General features: G+C 37.4%; 1 protein-coding gene across 5 annotated transcripts in view; it reads right to left on the reverse strand.

Moving 5' to 3' along the window:
* CEP57L1 (centrosomal protein 57 like 1) overlaps positions 1-16,235 on the reverse strand; it is a 69,094-nt gene that overhangs the window by 32,775 nt on the left and 20,084 nt on the right. The gene's annotated exons all lie outside the window — the stretch shown is intronic.

Below are 16,235 nucleotides of genomic sequence, written 5' to 3' on the forward strand. Positions count from 1 at the left end.
AGCTTAGAAAAAGATCAAACCTTTGTAATAACTTGATAAATGACAAAAGTAGAACTTCGTATCAGTGGAGAACAGCTGGCCTATAATTGGTGATTACTGGCCTATAATTGGTGACAATCAGGCCAACTGATCTTCAAAATTTAAAAACTGGATCCCCATTTCAAACTATATAAAAATTAAATCCATATGTGTTAAAAACTAAAATGTAAAAAGCAGTATATCTGGGAGAAAATGTTTTTAACAGCTTGGGTTACAAAGGCTTTTTAAAACATGAAACAAAAGTCCCTATTAAGTGAGAAGATTAATTTAACATTAAAAAATATATATCATAAAATACCATTACAAAGGTGAAAAGAAAATCCATAGCCTGAGAGAGGATATCTACATGAATATAGCTAACAAATAATTAAGAAAATAAGATATAAAATCCTACAAATTAAATTTTTAAAGATAACATACCCAATAAAAAAGGGACAAAAGTTATTCATTGAACAACTGTGCAGTAGTGAAAAAGAATGAACTAGACAGCAACATGTACCCTCATGGACAAATCTTAAAAACATGATGAAGGAGGGGATCCCTGGGTGGCTCAGTGGTTTAGCGCCTCCCTTCAGCCCGGGGCGTGATCCTAGGGTCCAGGGATCAAGTCCCGCATCGGGCTCCCTGTGTGGAGCCTGCTTCTCCCTCTGCCTGTGTCTCTGCCTCTCTCTCTCTCTCTCTCTCTCTCCCCCTGTCTCTCATGAATAAATAAATAAAATCTTAAAAAAAAAACATGATGAAGGAAAAAAAGGATATGCGGAAGAATATGTTCAATATATCAGGCATGTAAAAATAGTATTACAAATTATTACACATACATATTCATATGTATCAAAGTATAAAGACAAGCAAAAGATAATACCAAAATCAGAATGGTAGTTAAGAGGGTGAGAGTACAAAGAGGTGATTAGAGCGGGGCATTCAGGTGTTGGTTATACAGTTTAGTGAATCTTCTTTTTTTTTTTTGAATCTTTTTATATAACTGACTTTATTTTTAAAAATTTTAGAAAATAGCAATTTAAATATAGAGCATTCTTGCTACTCTGCAAACTTGACAATGGCCAACTTGTATTGAATTCTTGCTGTGATTTGAGGCCCTGTACATGCAGTATCTCATCTAAAGCGTTTAACTATTCTATGTGGTAGGTATTATTATTACTATTATTTTCATTTTATAAATAAAGAGGCAGAGAGGTCACTCAAGGTCATACAACTTGCAAGTAGTGGAGCCAGGATTTAAACCTAGCCATTTCAATTCCAAAGCCTAGGGCAGCCCAGGTGGCTCAGCGGTTTAGGGCCGCCTTCAGCCCAGGGTGTGATCCTGGACACCTAGGATCGAGTCCCACATCAGGCTCCCTGCATGGAGCCTGCTTCTCCCTCTGCCTGGTCTCTGCCTCTCTCTTTGTCTCTCATGAATGAATAAATAAAATCTTAAAAAAAAAAATTCCAAAGCCTTGATTCTTAATCACTATGTTAAATAGCCCAGAGTTTACGGACATTTGCAGTTAGCCAGGTGTGAGATGATGATGTTGCATTTGGGTGGTGACAAATGGAGATGAAGAGAGTGTATAGAAGCAGGATGTATCTTGAAGATGTAAGTAATGAACTGGATGATTAGAGGAAATCATCCTCTAAGAGGAAAAGGGAGAGATCAAGTTTTCTAGCTTAAATAACTGGGTAGATGATAGTGCCATTTATTTAAAAAAAAAAACTAAGACAATAGCTAATACTCATATAGTACTGATATGTGTCAAATGCTAGTCTGAGTGTGAGACATCCAAGATAAGACATGAAATAGGTAGTTTCACAGAAGAGTCTAAAGGTTGGAGGAGAGGTCTAGTATAGAAATATAAATAATTGCATTATCAGCATATGGGTGGTATAGAAAATAGAAGTCACTAAAAAGGAAGAGTATAAATAGAAAAGATTTAAGATAAGGAAAACAAGAGAAAGGAAACCTATAAGGGGAAAAGAATCAGAAAAGCATGATGTCAGAAATGAAGAGAGGAGACTATTTCAAGAAGGAAGGAGTCGTTTATTTTTTTTTTAAGATTTTATTTATTTATGTATTCATGAGAGACACACAGAGAGAGAGGCAGAGACTCAGGCAGAGGGAGAAGCAGGCTCCATGCAGGGAGCCCAACGATGGACTCGATCCCTGAACTCCAGGATCAGGCCCTGGGCCCAAGGCAGGCACTAAACCGCTAGCCACCCAAGGATCCCCAAAGGAGTAGTTTAGATTAAAAAAAAGTCAACCAATTTTGAAGAGGAAGAGACTACTGATGGTATAATGTAAGAACTGAAGACAGTTCCAAAGGCCCCATACTAAAATGGCATGTAGAGGAAGAGAAACTAGCAAAGACATAGAAATTTTATTCGAATTAGGATGTCCTTTTACAGAGAACTTCAATTACCTGCCTTAAAATCATACAGCACTCATAAATTGTGTCAGGTCATCCATCCTGTGAGCTAACCTGCCATAAGTCACCATACAATTAAGTGTACCCATCATGCAAGCCACTTGCACAGATATTAATTTTCATTCTTGAAAACTTCTTGGCAGGAACTACATTATATACATTTTCACTGACCGAATTCATTATTCCTCCAAAATTCATATGTTGATGCTCTCACCTCCAGTATTTTAGACTGACTGTATTTAGAGATAGGGCCTTAAAAAGGTGATCAAGTTTAAACGAAACTTTTAGGATTGGCTCTAATCCAATCTAACTGGTGTCCTTGTAAAAAGAGGAAATTTGGATATACAAATTTTATGCCAGGGATATATCAGGAAAGACCAAGTGAAGCCAGTGGGAAGACAACCATCTGCAAGCCAAAGAGAGAGGCCTCAGAAGAAACCAATCTACTGACATCTTGATCTCAGACTTGTAGCATCCAGAACTGTGAGAAATAAATTTCAGTTGTTTAAGCCACCCAGTCTGTGGTATGATATTTGTTTCCGAAGCCCTAGCAAACTAACATACTGACTGTAACTTACACCTTTGTTTCACAGTGAATGAAACACAAGAATAGTGACAGGGATATAACAACACACGCTTAAGGTTTATGCTATTCAGATGACATAATAAAGTTATTTGCAATTTAGAGTTTTCTACTTGATAAGATGTGAAAGTTATGTAACTCTGCCTTGATTTACTTTCCCCCTATAATTGACCTTTAGTAATTTCTTAAGCTTAATAAATTGAAGAGGAAATTATTAATGTGCTATCGTGTATGCAATAATTTAAAATAATTAAAAATTTCCCAGCATAATCAAATGGGAGAATAAAACTAAAATCATGCTTTTGACTCATATTTAATTTATATGTATTTGTATTAGTTTTTTACCCAAATTTTAGCATTTTTACCCAAAATACTGTAAAATATTTATTCCATTAATAGTTTATATTAAAATGAAAGAATACTGCTATAGATAAGAATTAAAGTGTCATGGAAAAATTATAGCATTGTAAAGTTATAAAAATATGAGACATTTGAATTACAGGGACATTCAAAATAACGAGCTGAAGGTTAAGGTACAAATTCAGGTAACTTTAGAATACAGTGAAATAAAAGTCTTTCATTTTTTTAAAAAAATTTTTTATTTGAGAGAGAGCACATGGGTTGGGGAGAGTGGCAGAAGCTGTCTCCCCACTGACCAAGGAGCCCAACATGGGGCTCGGTCCCAGGATCCTGAGATCACGACCTGAGCCAAAGGCAGACGCTTAACCTACTAACCCACCCAGGCGCCTCTAAAGTCTGGTTTTTAAAAAAGCATTATCTCATATTTTCCTCCAAGAAGTATTAAGAGGTAGCAAAGGATATATTTCAAGTTATTTAGTTTGAAACAGTGGTGACTATATTCAAAACATTTAAGAAGTCCATGGTACCATCAATCTGTATAAGTCATAAATATTTGGGAGTTCTAGAAATATGGGGAAATTTCATATCTATTTAAAATTTAGATCAGCTGCAATATTCTCAGTTTATAGATATAGGAGCCAAAGTCCAGAGACACTAACTAATTTGCTTAAGGTCACACAGCTCAAATTTCCTGCACTCCAAAATCCATGAAGCTAGAGAAAAATATTCTCTCTTAAGGACTCTGGTTGATTTAGATTGATCTAAACGGAGACTATCCTAATGGAAAGTCATCAGGAAAATGCCTTCTGGAGAGAAATGGGAGGTAAGAAACACTGAACCAAGCATAGAATCATGTAATCTTAGTAGAGTCTACGAGCATCTTAGAGTCCGTCTGTTCTAATTGTTTCTATCAACACAAACTTGTTCTCACACTATCTTTAACAAGTTATCTAAGCTCTGCTAAAGGTCTTCAGAGAGACAGAGTTCATCATGCTGAATTCAAAGCTGCTTTCTCTGATTTTCATGGATTAAACAGATTTGGGGAGAAAAAAAGTAGAGCTTCTAACTTATTGATGTAGATGTTGCATTGAACATTGGTAACTATTATATTACATATTGAATTCAACTAACAAAAACTTGAAGAATTTGTAATCATTTTCAAACTTCAAATTTCATCAGCGTACCTGAAACGCCTGTTAAAGAGTAAGCCCATCCCCCAATCAGGGCAAAATTGATAAACCAAATGGAGATGACTCAATCATATAACTGATAATTTATTTCTGATTAAATCTCAGTAGATCCAGATTAACACAGCTGAATACTAACTTAGGAGTAACTTTAACATGCTCTGGTCACCAAGACCAGAAGATTCCTTCCTTCTTAATACCTTAATAGTGTTTTAAAAATGATTTACCATATACATAATACATACATGTATAGTTAAAGGAATTATAACAAAACAAATTTCTTGTGTATCTCCACCTAGATTAAGAAAAGTGTGATAAATATTGCTGTGGAAGCCCTCTGTGCGCCTTCCCCATCTCTTGCTTTGAATTTTGTGTTACTCATTTTAATGCCTATCAAGTTTGATCACATTTATATGTATCCTTACCAATATATTATTTGGTGATGATAGTCTTTAAACTTTATATAAATGGAACTATACTTTACTCACAAAGTATTTTGGTATTTATGTTGGAACATGAAGCTATATGGTATTCATTTTCACTTCTGTATAGTATTCCACCACAGAACACAGATCTTCGAAGGCATTAATTCCAATCACTCCCCTCCAGACTCATATAATACAATGATTCTGAAATTTTTAGTTCTATTTTTATTTTAACCACACAAATGAGATAATATTGCTTTGATTTACAAAGTCAATGCAATGTTTGCCTACAAGTTTTCTTTGCTCATTGTGGTGGACATTATGAGGCACTGCCTGGATTCCCTTTCAGGAATGTGAACTTTTCCCACAGCTCCTAGGAATGCTGCCAGTAAGTGGCTCTTGGATGTTGGCCCTCTTTGGGGATTGCTCTGTCTAAAGAATACTGTCTCATTTAAGGTCAAGGCTCCTTCCAGGAGCAGCCCACATTCAATGAAAGTAAAAATATCTGACCCTCTTGCTCCAACTCAAGTCAACTCTGAAGGATCACCTCATCTTCAGAGCTCCCTGTATTATCAGTGAAACCTTTGTTGGGTCTTCACTGAAGCTGGACTTTTCTGCCTAATACTGCTTCCTTCCTCTCTCTTTCACATGTATCGATCCCAAGAATGGTCTCTAATAAATGTGTATGCTTGGAACTTTAACTAAAGAAATACTTAAAAGCCAGTATTTAAAGCACTTTTCTTCAGAGAAGATTTCTATTTGTTTCTGTTGGGTCTTCAGGGCACCCCAAACCCAAGGCACCATTAAACTTAACTTTTATATTGAGATTTTTTTTTTTTTTGGCAGTATGAATTCCAACTCCAAACCCACAAGAGAACAGAATTATGATGAAGAGAGATTCCTTTAGTCCACTCCATTTAAAGCCAAGGATGAAACGGTGTCACTCTGAAGAGCAGGTTATTTTCCTGTCATTAACCAAAGGTTTTATCTTTTGGGGATCCCAGCTTTTTATACTGTAGTGTCCAAACTTACCAGTGAGCATGGCCATCTAAATTTGTCCCCTGCCCCATGCAAGCAGAAACACCTCCTTAATGCCCAGATTCTTAATGCCATGAGAGATCACAGAAGATGTCCTCAGGGATAAAATGGGTTCTAGGTCTCATTTATACCTGTGGAACTGGATTTCTCATTACATACAGCCTCATATTTTCCTCTTGCTTTGCTTCCAACTCAGCCATGCCTTTCAAAAGGTATTTTAACATTTTATACAGCATTTCTGTGTTCTTTACCAGAGGAGGTTTCTCTGAACATCTAATCTGTCATATTGCTTGAGACGATAACAACTTTGTGGGAAGCCTGGGTGGCTGCTCAGTGGTTGAGCATCTGCCTTTGGCTCAGGGCGTGATCCCAGGGTCTGGAATCAAGTCCCACATTGGGCTCTCTGGGAGGAGCCTGCTTTTCCCTCTGCCTATGTCTCTGCTTCTCTTTCTGTGTGTCTCTCATGAATAAATAAATAAAATCTTTTTTTAAAAAAAGAAACTGTAACAACCTCAGGCATATTTAAGAGATGCTAAATGCTTCAGATCAACCAGTTTTAATTACACACATAGAATGAGAATTATGCTTTAAAAAAGGAAAGAGTTTATATCTTTCCATTCAGTTAAAGTTCTCAAAGGTACTCCATATTGTAAAGTTAATAGCAGAAAGTGAATATTATTTGGTTACTCATTAATTAAATAAAGAGTTCACTAGCAGGATTCAGACAATGGAGTACTTGGTAAATAATCTGTAAACTGAGAGTAAGAAAACCACACTATAGGGGTGTCTGGCTGGCTCAGTTGCTAGAGCATGTGACTCTTGATCTCAGGGTTGTGAGTTCAAGCCCCATGTTGGGTGCAAAGATTTTTTAAGAGTGAAATCTTTAGGGATGCCTGGGTGGCTAAGTCAGTTGAGCATCCTACTCTTGGTTTGGGCTTGGGTCATGATCTCAGGGTCTGGGGATTAAGCCCCATGCTTGAGATTCTTTCTCTCTCTCTCTGCCCCTCCAAACGCCACCTCACCCCACCCCACTTGCACACATGCTCATATACACTCTCTCAAAAAAAGGTGAAATTAAAAAAAAAAAGAAAAGCACACTATAAACTTTTGTTTTTTTTTTAATGATAGTCACAGAGAGAGAGAGAGAGAGAGAGAGAGAGAGGCAGAGACACAGGCAGAGGGAGAAGCAGGCTCCATGCAGGGAGCCCGACGTGGGATTCGATCCCGGGTTTCCAGGATCGCGCCCTGGGCCAAAGGCAGGCGCCCAGCCGCTGCGCCACCCAGGGATCCCTAAACTTTTAAGATTATGCAATGACCTTATAGGAATACCATAACTATTACATTCCCAAAAATTCAGAAGCAGTTTAATCATATGATTCAGTGATTATCATGTATAATATATTAACGGTAGTAAGAAATCTTACATTGAATATATTGACCACTTGACATTCAAATTGATCTATTTAACACAATTCATAATTATTTTTTTCCATTCCTTTAAGATTTTATTTATTTATTCATGAGAAACACACACAGAGAGAGAGGCAGAGACACAGGCAGAGGGAGAAGCAGGCCCCACGCTGGGAGCCAGATGCAGGACGCGATCCCGACCTCCAGGATCAGGCCCTGGACCTAAGGCGGCACCAAACTGCCGAGTCACCTGCGCTGCTCCACAATTAATAATTAACTTTAAAAATAATCCTTACTAGATTTGAAAAATCATCATTTTACAACCATCACAGTAAAGATTAATTTAGGCAAGAAGCATTAATGTTAAATTCAAAGGTAGAAATTTTGACAAGGAGTGGGATATCTACATGGTCTTAAAAATATCTCCTCTACAGGTTGCTTATAAGCTTCAAGAGAAAAAGGAGTAACTGCATAATAAACAGAATAACACTTTAATTGGATGATTAAAATTAACATCACCCCTAAGAAGATGGACATCATGTTGTGTCTGTATGTGAAACCATGAAAAGGACACGTCACTTAAGCAGTATTCTGGCCAGGAATGTATAACCTGAATCTCAACATAAGAGAACATCATTAAAGCCCCAAATGAAAAACATTCTATTTCTTATAGAGGGGGAAAGCATTTTCCTTAAAAAATATCAATGTTTTAGGGGATCCCTGGGTGGCTCGGCAGTTTAGTGCCTGCCTTTGGCTCAGGGTGTGGTCCTGGAGTCCCGGGATCGAGTCCCGCATCGGGCTCCCAGCGTGGAGCCTGCTTCTCCCTCTGCCTGTGCCTCTCTCTCTCTCTCTCTCTATGTCTATCATGAATAAATAAATATTTTTTAAAAAATCAATGTCTTAAAAGACAATGACATTCTGGGCATATCCAAAAGAACTGAAAACAGGATCTCTTGAGAAAATATCTGTCATAATGGCATCACTCACTATAGTCAAAAGGTGGAGTCACCCAAATATTCATGAGTAGACAAACAAAATATATTTACATACAATGGAATTTAATTTGGCCTTAAGCAAAATTTGACACACACTAAAACATGGATAAACACTGAGGACATTATGCTAAATGAACTACGCCAGCCCCAAAAAAGACAAAAAAAATGTATTTTTTGATTCCCTTCTAAGAGGTATCTGGAGTAGTCAAGTTCATAGAAACAGAAAGTGGAATGGGGCTGAGGGGAAGGGTAAATGGGGAATTATAGAGATTCAGTTTTCCCAGATGAAAAAGTTCTGTTGCACAACAATGTGTGGTAGGGGAGACAAGTTAAAAACAAGATATGACTCAATGGGATCAGTTCTGTAACAAAAGCATACACAGAGTGTCATGGGAATACAAAAGAGATATTATCTAACTCTTCCTGATTGATGGAGAAATAAGTAAAGCCAGAAATAATTTAGAATTACAAACAGTTTTGAAAGAGGAGTTTAGGTGAATATGCCAGAGTGGACATACCCACTAACTTTTGCTCCCTCTTAGAAAAATTCTAAAATAATATTAATTTTTTTTAAAAAAGATATCAACCTGCAAGGACAACAAAACTTTGGAAAAATAGAAAACAGATGTACAAATAGTAATTGATTTAGCTAATGCAAAAAAGGCAGTCTCCCAACCCAAGTAAGAAAAATGACTCTTAAGTTGACTCTGCAGAATCTCCAAATAGCTCAGGAATTAGCTGCACCTCTGTAAGTAATAGTTAAGATAGAGCCAAACACTAGAAAACAGGATGAAAGTTTAGGTCAGAAGTAAATTGTATGTCCAAACTCCCTTCATCTCTCTATGAAGCCAGAAGACTCCTTTACCCCTATCTGGGAGGAAGACTAGAAGTTTTATTTTTTCTATGAAGAGGGAACTATAGAGTATTTCTGGATTAAGGGACACTCAGCATAGGTGAGGGTGGGGAACCAGACTCAAAGTAGGACTATTCAGCTCTCAGGACACTGGTAGTCTAGATTATATCCAAGGGGAGATGGGAAGATCCTTATGAAGGGGATACGACTAGCCCAAGTTAACAAAGATACTAAAGATGATAAAATAAAAAGATTGCATGGACTTGGAGTTTCCAATCAGTTTTTTAGTGACTGACTCTTAGATATAAGTTGTTTGATCAAGCCTTACCAAACATTGAGGAAAGATATAAAAGAGACCAAAACAAGCAAACAAGGTGCTTAACAGGAACAAAAAAAAACTTGGAAATATTTATTTAGTGAAGATAGAATGTAAAAATCCCAGAGGGACATGACAGACCAAAGCAAATTTGGCTGGAGCACAGTGAATAGCTGTTAGCAGTAAGAGGTGGCTAAAAAGGTATGCAAAGGCCAAACCACAAAGGACTTTGTACAGCACAGTGAAGAGTCTGTCTTCTGTAGGATCAGGCAATGAGGAGCAAATGAACGATATAAAGGAAAATAATGTTTGCATTCTGACAAGGTAATTCAGATGGCTATGAGATAGACTGGAAGGGGAAGACATCTTTGGAAGGGGGACAAAGAGGTTACTGAAGTAATTAAAACAAGGAAAAATATAGGCCTGAATTAAGACTGGAGTAGATGAGATGAACATGAAAGACACTGAGAAGATACAATCAAAAGGACTTAGGAACCAACTAGATATGTGAAATGGGGAAATGGGGGAGAGGAAAGAATCAAAATTTTCACTTGGGCAAGTGAAGAGATGGTGGTGGCACTCAAAGAAATACAAAAGGAGATACAAGTCTAATGGAAGACAATGAATTCTGCTTTAGATATGTCAAGTTTGAGGTACTGGAGACAGAGCTATTCAGCAATCAGACTGAAATATGGGTCCAGTGTTTAGGTAAGCAGGTTAGGCTAGATCTAGAGATATAGATTTGGTTATCAATTAGATCACCGAAGAATATAAAGCTTAGCAATTTTCAGTGTGTGGGTGTGTGCGCGCACGCATGGGATGGGGTGGCTGAGATTCAATGCCTTTGTCCATTAGAAAGCTACTGTTATCTATCCATTGTGGTGCCCCACAGACACGTTGAGGTTAAGAATTATAAAGTTAGAGAGAAAAAGGTGGAGCTCAGAATGCTAAAAACCACTGGCATTTAGAAGGCGAATGAAGGAATGAAATACCTCAAAGGAGATCAAAGAAATAGGGAGGAAAAGTAGGAGAAAGAGGTAATGAAGGAGTCAAAGTGAGACAAGTAAATGTTTAGTTGTCTACCTTTAATAGAAGTAGAATTGTGATGCCTCTAGTTTTGCTTTTCTTTTCAAGATTGCTTTGGCTATTTGGGATCTTTTGTGGTTCCATACACACTATTGGATTGTTTGTTCTAGTTCCATGAAAAATGCAGTTGGTATTTTGATAGGGATTGCATTAAATGTGTACAGCATTGCTTTGGGTAATATAGACATCTTAACAATATTTGTTCTTCCAATCCACTTCCATTTCTTTGCATCTTCTTTAATTTCTTTTATTAGTGTTTTATAGTTTTCAGAGTACAGATATTTTACCTCATTGGTTCGATTTATTCCTAGGTATCTTATGGTTTTTGGTGCAATTGTAAATGGGATTGATTCCTTGATTTCTCTTTCTGCTGCTTCATTATCGGTGTATAGAAATGCAATAGATTTCTGTATATTTATTTTGTATCCTGACTTTACTGAACTCATGTATCAGTTCTAGTAATTTTTTTGGTGGAGTCTTTGGATTTTTTTTATATAGAATATCATGTCATTTGCAAATAGTGAAAGTTTGACTTCCTCAATGCTCATTTGGATGCCTTTTATTTCTTTGTGTTTTCTGACTGCTGAGACTAGGACTTGCAGTATTACAACAGTGGGAAAAGCTCTCAGGTTTTCCCCATTGAGGATGATCTTAACTGTGGGTTTTTATATATGGCTTTTATTATGTTGGCGTATGTTTCCTCTAACTCTAATTTGTTGAGGGTTTTTATCATGAATGGATGTTGTACTTTGTTAAATGCTTTTTCTGCATCTATTGAGAATATTATATGGTTCTTTTTTTTTTTTTTTTTTTTTTTTAGATTTTATTTATTTATTCATGATAGTCACAGAGAGAGAGAGAGAGGGGCAGAGACACAGAGAGAGAAGCAGGCTCCATGCATCGGAAGCCCGATGTGGGATTCGATCCCGGGTCTCCAGGATCGCGCCCTGGGCCAAAGGCAGGCGCCAAACCGCTGCGCCACCCAGGGATCCCTATTATATGGTTCTTATCCTTTTTTATTAACTTGGTGTATCATGTTGATTGATTTGTGAATATTAAACCACTCCTGCAGCCAAGGTATAAATCCCACTTGATTATGGTAAATGATTCTTTTAATGTACTGTTGAGTTTGATTTGCTAGTATTTTATCCATGTTCATCAGGGCTATTGGCCTATGGTTCTCTTTTTTAGTGGAGTTTTAATCTTGTTTTGGTATCAGGGTCATCTTGCCGGCCTCGTAGAATGATTTTGGCAGTTTTCCTCCCATTTCTATTTTTTGGAATAGTTTGAGAAGAATAGGTATTAACTCTTCTTTAAATGCTTGGTAGAATTCACCTGTGAAGCCATCTGGCCCTGGACTATTGTTGGGAGATTTTTTAATTTTTTAATTTTTTTATTACTGATTCAGTTTCCTTGCTGGTTATTGGTCTGTTCGACTTTCTATTTCTGTTTCTGTTTTGGTAGTTTATATGTTTGTAGGAATTTATCCATTTCTCCCAGGTGGTTCAATTTGTTGGCAAATAGTTTTTCATAACATTCTCTTAGAATTGGTTGTATTTCTGTGGTGTTCGTTGATATTTCTCCTCTCTTGTGATTTTATTTGAGTCCTTTTGATTTTCTTTTTGATAAGTTTGGCTAGAGTTTATCAATTTTATTAATCTCAAATAACTAGCTCCTGGTTTCATTGATCTGTTCTATTGTTTTTTCAGTTTCTATACTATTTATTTCTGCTTTAATGTTCATCATTTCCCTTCTGCTGCTGCCTTTAGGCTTCATTTGTTGTTCTTTTTCTAGCCTTTTTAGGTGTAAGATTAGGTTAAGATTTTTCTTGATTTGTGAGGTAGGCTTGTATTGCTATATACTTTCTTCCTAGGACTGCTTTTGCTAATCCCAAAGGTTTTGGAATATTGTGTTTTCAATTTCATTTCTTTCCATGTTTGTTTGTTTAAATTTCTTCTTTTATTTCCTTGTGGACCCATTCATTGTTTGGTAGCATGTTATTTAACCTACAAGTATCTGTGATCTTTCCAGATTTTTTCTTGTGGTTGATTTCTAGTTTCATAGCATTGTGGTCAGAAAATATGCATGGTATGACCTCAATCTTTTTGTACTTGTTGAGGCCTGATTTGTGACCTAGTATGTAATGTATTCTGGACTTGAAAAGAATGTGAATTCTGCTACTTTAGGATGGAATGCTCTAAATATATCTACTAAGTCCATCTGGTCCAGTCTGTCTTCAAAGCTGTTTGAAGACATTGTTTCTTTGTTGATTTTCTGCTTAGATTACCTGTCCATTGATGTAAGTGGAATGTTAAAGTCCCCTATTATTATTGTATTATTATCATTTAGTTCCTTTATGTTTGTTATTGTTTTGTGTATCTGAGGGCTTCCGTGTTGGGGGAATAAATATTTATAATTGTTAGATCTTCTTGTTGGATAGTCCCTTTTATTATGAGATAGTGCCCTTCTTCACCTCTTGTTAGTCTTTGGTTAAAAATTTAGTTTGTCTGATAGAATTATTACTATTCTGGCTTTCCTTTGACATCCATTTGTATTACAAATGCTTCTCCATCACCTCACTTTCAATCTGTAGGTGTCTTTAGGTCTATAATGAGTCTCTTGTAGGCAACATATAGATGGGTATTTTTTTTTTTTTTTATCCATTCTAACACTCTGTCTTTTGGTTGGAGCATTTAGTCCACTTACATTCAGAGTAATTTTGATAGACGTGTATTTAGTACCATTTTATTATTTGTTTTGTTGTTGCTTCTGAAGATTTGTTTTCTTTCTTTCTAGTCTTTGTCACTTTTGGTCTTTCCACTCAAAGAGTCCCCTTTAACATTTTCAATTAAAATATTACTTAGTGCTCATGAACTCCTTTATTTTTTGTTTGTCTGGGAAACTCTTTATCTCTCCTTCTACTCTGAATGATAGCTTTGCTGGATAGAGTGCTCTTGGCTGCAGATTTTTCCCATTCAGCACTTTGAAAATGCCTTTCCACTCCTTTTTGGTTCGCCAAGTTTCTGTTGAGAGATCTGCAGCTAGCCTATGGGTCTTCCCTTATAAATTAGGGACTTCTTTTGTCTTGCTGCTTTTAGGATTTTTTTGTCACTATATTTTGCAAATTTAGTTACCATATGTCTTGGTGTTGGCTTGCTTTTGTTGATTTTGATGGGTCTGTGCCTCCTGGATCTGGGTGTGTTTACTTCCCAGATTAGGGAAGCTTTCAGCTATTATTTCCTCAAATTTTCTGCTTCCTTGTCTCTCTCTTCTTCTGGGATTCCTTTAATACAAATGTTATTATGTTTGATGGAGTCACTGAATTCCCTAAGTCTATTTTTGTGTTCCATAGTTATTTCTCTTTTGTTCAGCTTCATTATTTTCCATTATTTAATCTTCTATATCACTTACTTGTTCCTCTGCTTCTTCCATCCTTGTGCTCATTGTATCAAGTCTGTTTTGAATCTCAGTTATTGAGTTTTTCATTTATGACTGTTTTTTTAGCTCTTTTATTTCTGTGGTAAGGGAGGGCCTTCCTAAAATCTTTCTTTTCTCAAGCCCAGCAGGTATCCTTCTGATTGTTGCTTTAAATTCTCTATCATACATGTTACTTATATCTATTTCACTCAGATCTCTGGCCATGACCTTATCTTGTTCTTTCAAGATGAATTCCTTTGTCTTGGCATTTTGTCTAAGTTTCCATCTTCTTCTGTGTGTTAAAAAAGGCTGTTACATTTCCTGCTCCTGAGAGTAATGGTTTTATGAAGAAAAGGTCACATAGTGTCCAGGGCCTGGTGTTTCAGGGAATGTTTCTAGTGGGTGCTGCATGCACTCTGCTGCTATGTTTTGGCTGCTCTATCCCTTAGGCCAGTTGTCTGCAGAGGCTCTCCTTGCCTGCAATGGGCAATGTTTGGTCCTTGGCCAGAAAGTGGCATGTTTTAACTATGTCTGCTCTGGTCTGCTTGTAAAATGAGACTTGATATGACTTCTAGTAGAACTGTAAGCCATGCAGAACACTGGCTGGAGATATGGTGTGGGCAAGGGGTTTATGCTGGTCTTCTGGGGAACAGAAGCCCGCCACACTGGAACTGAAGCCAACTTGGCCAAGAAAGAGTACCAACAGAATGCAAAGGTGTGGGTTTTGGTATAAGCAGATTAGGCAGCCAGTGCTGTCATTGTACTGATTACCACAGGTGGCTCTGTGTTCATGCTGAGGGGTAGGGGACAGAAATGGTGCCCGCCTGCTCCTTTGTCCCCAGAAAGGGATCTCCATACCTGTTGCTCTCAGGAAAGCACTTCGAGAAAGGCAGATAATCTCCCCCCCCCCTCCCCCGTGAGTCCCAGGTGTTTTTCAGATCACTTGTTCCCACACTGTCTGCCTCCAGGTTGTTTGCCTGCCTTTCCTCCAGGAGCAGTGCAATGCCCTCCTGGCTCTATCCCAACCAAGCCTGCTGACTTTTAAGACTCCAAGCTAAGCTTTAGGGATGTGGTGTGGGCAGAGCCCTATGCTAATCTGGGGGAGGGTCTCACCATGCTAGGACTGAGGGAGGTTTGACGGTGAAGGGCTATCACCCCAGAGCACAGGATATGGGACTTGGTGCAAGCAGGCTAGGCAGCCAGTGTTGGGGTGAGCTGCCCTCCATGGGTGGCTCTGTGTTTATGCTGAGGAGTGGGGGAGGGAAATAGTGCCCACCTGCTCCTGCTCCTTTGTCCCTGGAGAGGCATTCTGTGAAGACACCTCTCAGGGACAACTCTAAGAAGAGTGAATAATCTCCTCACTGTGTGTCCCAAGCTTTCCTCAGATGGCAATTTCCACATGTCTGCCCCTGGGTTGTTTACCTGCATTTGCAGGAGCAAGGCAGCGCCCTCAGGATGCCCTCAGGGCTCTATCCTAGCCAAGCCTGGCTAACCTTTAAAACTCCAGTCTTCAAGGGCCACTAGATGTAAGAACTCCGGAAAATCAGCCCTGCTTATTTTCTTTCCCATTCAATAGCTTTGGGGAAGTGTTGTGTGTTCTCCTCACATTATCTTAAATGAGTTTGGATAGGAGAAATATGATTACATGAATACAACAATACTTAGGTTTTTAAAAAAAGAATATAAAGTAATGCCAATCTTTTACAATATTTTGTAAATTAAAATATAGCATCTAATATATGTACACAGTAAATTCAACTCGGTGTCAGAAATAAGAGCTAAAAACTGATTTCTAAGGAACTTATCAACTGCTGAATCTAAAATATCTAGACTTATGAACACTTGATCTGATTTGAAAGTTAGATTTTTCCTTACTGAATTTGAATCTAGTAAGTTTAGAACTTTACAATGTCTGAGATTACCTTAAATGATTAGATTCCCCATCATCTTTACCTGCACTTTATTTTGAATATTTAGTTCATGAGAAAACAATTCTGATTTAATATAAAGTGGATAAAGAAGAATATAAAATTATATAATTACAGTCCAATTTTTAAAAGGGATAAAGATAAGTATATATAAAAAACAAGTAAATATATAAAATGT

This window comes from Canis aureus, chromosome 7, assembly GCF_053574225.1.
Source record: "Canis aureus isolate CA01 chromosome 7, VMU_Caureus_v.1.0, whole genome shotgun sequence".
Taxonomy (NCBI): Eukaryota; Metazoa; Chordata; class Mammalia; order Carnivora; family Canidae; genus Canis; species Canis aureus.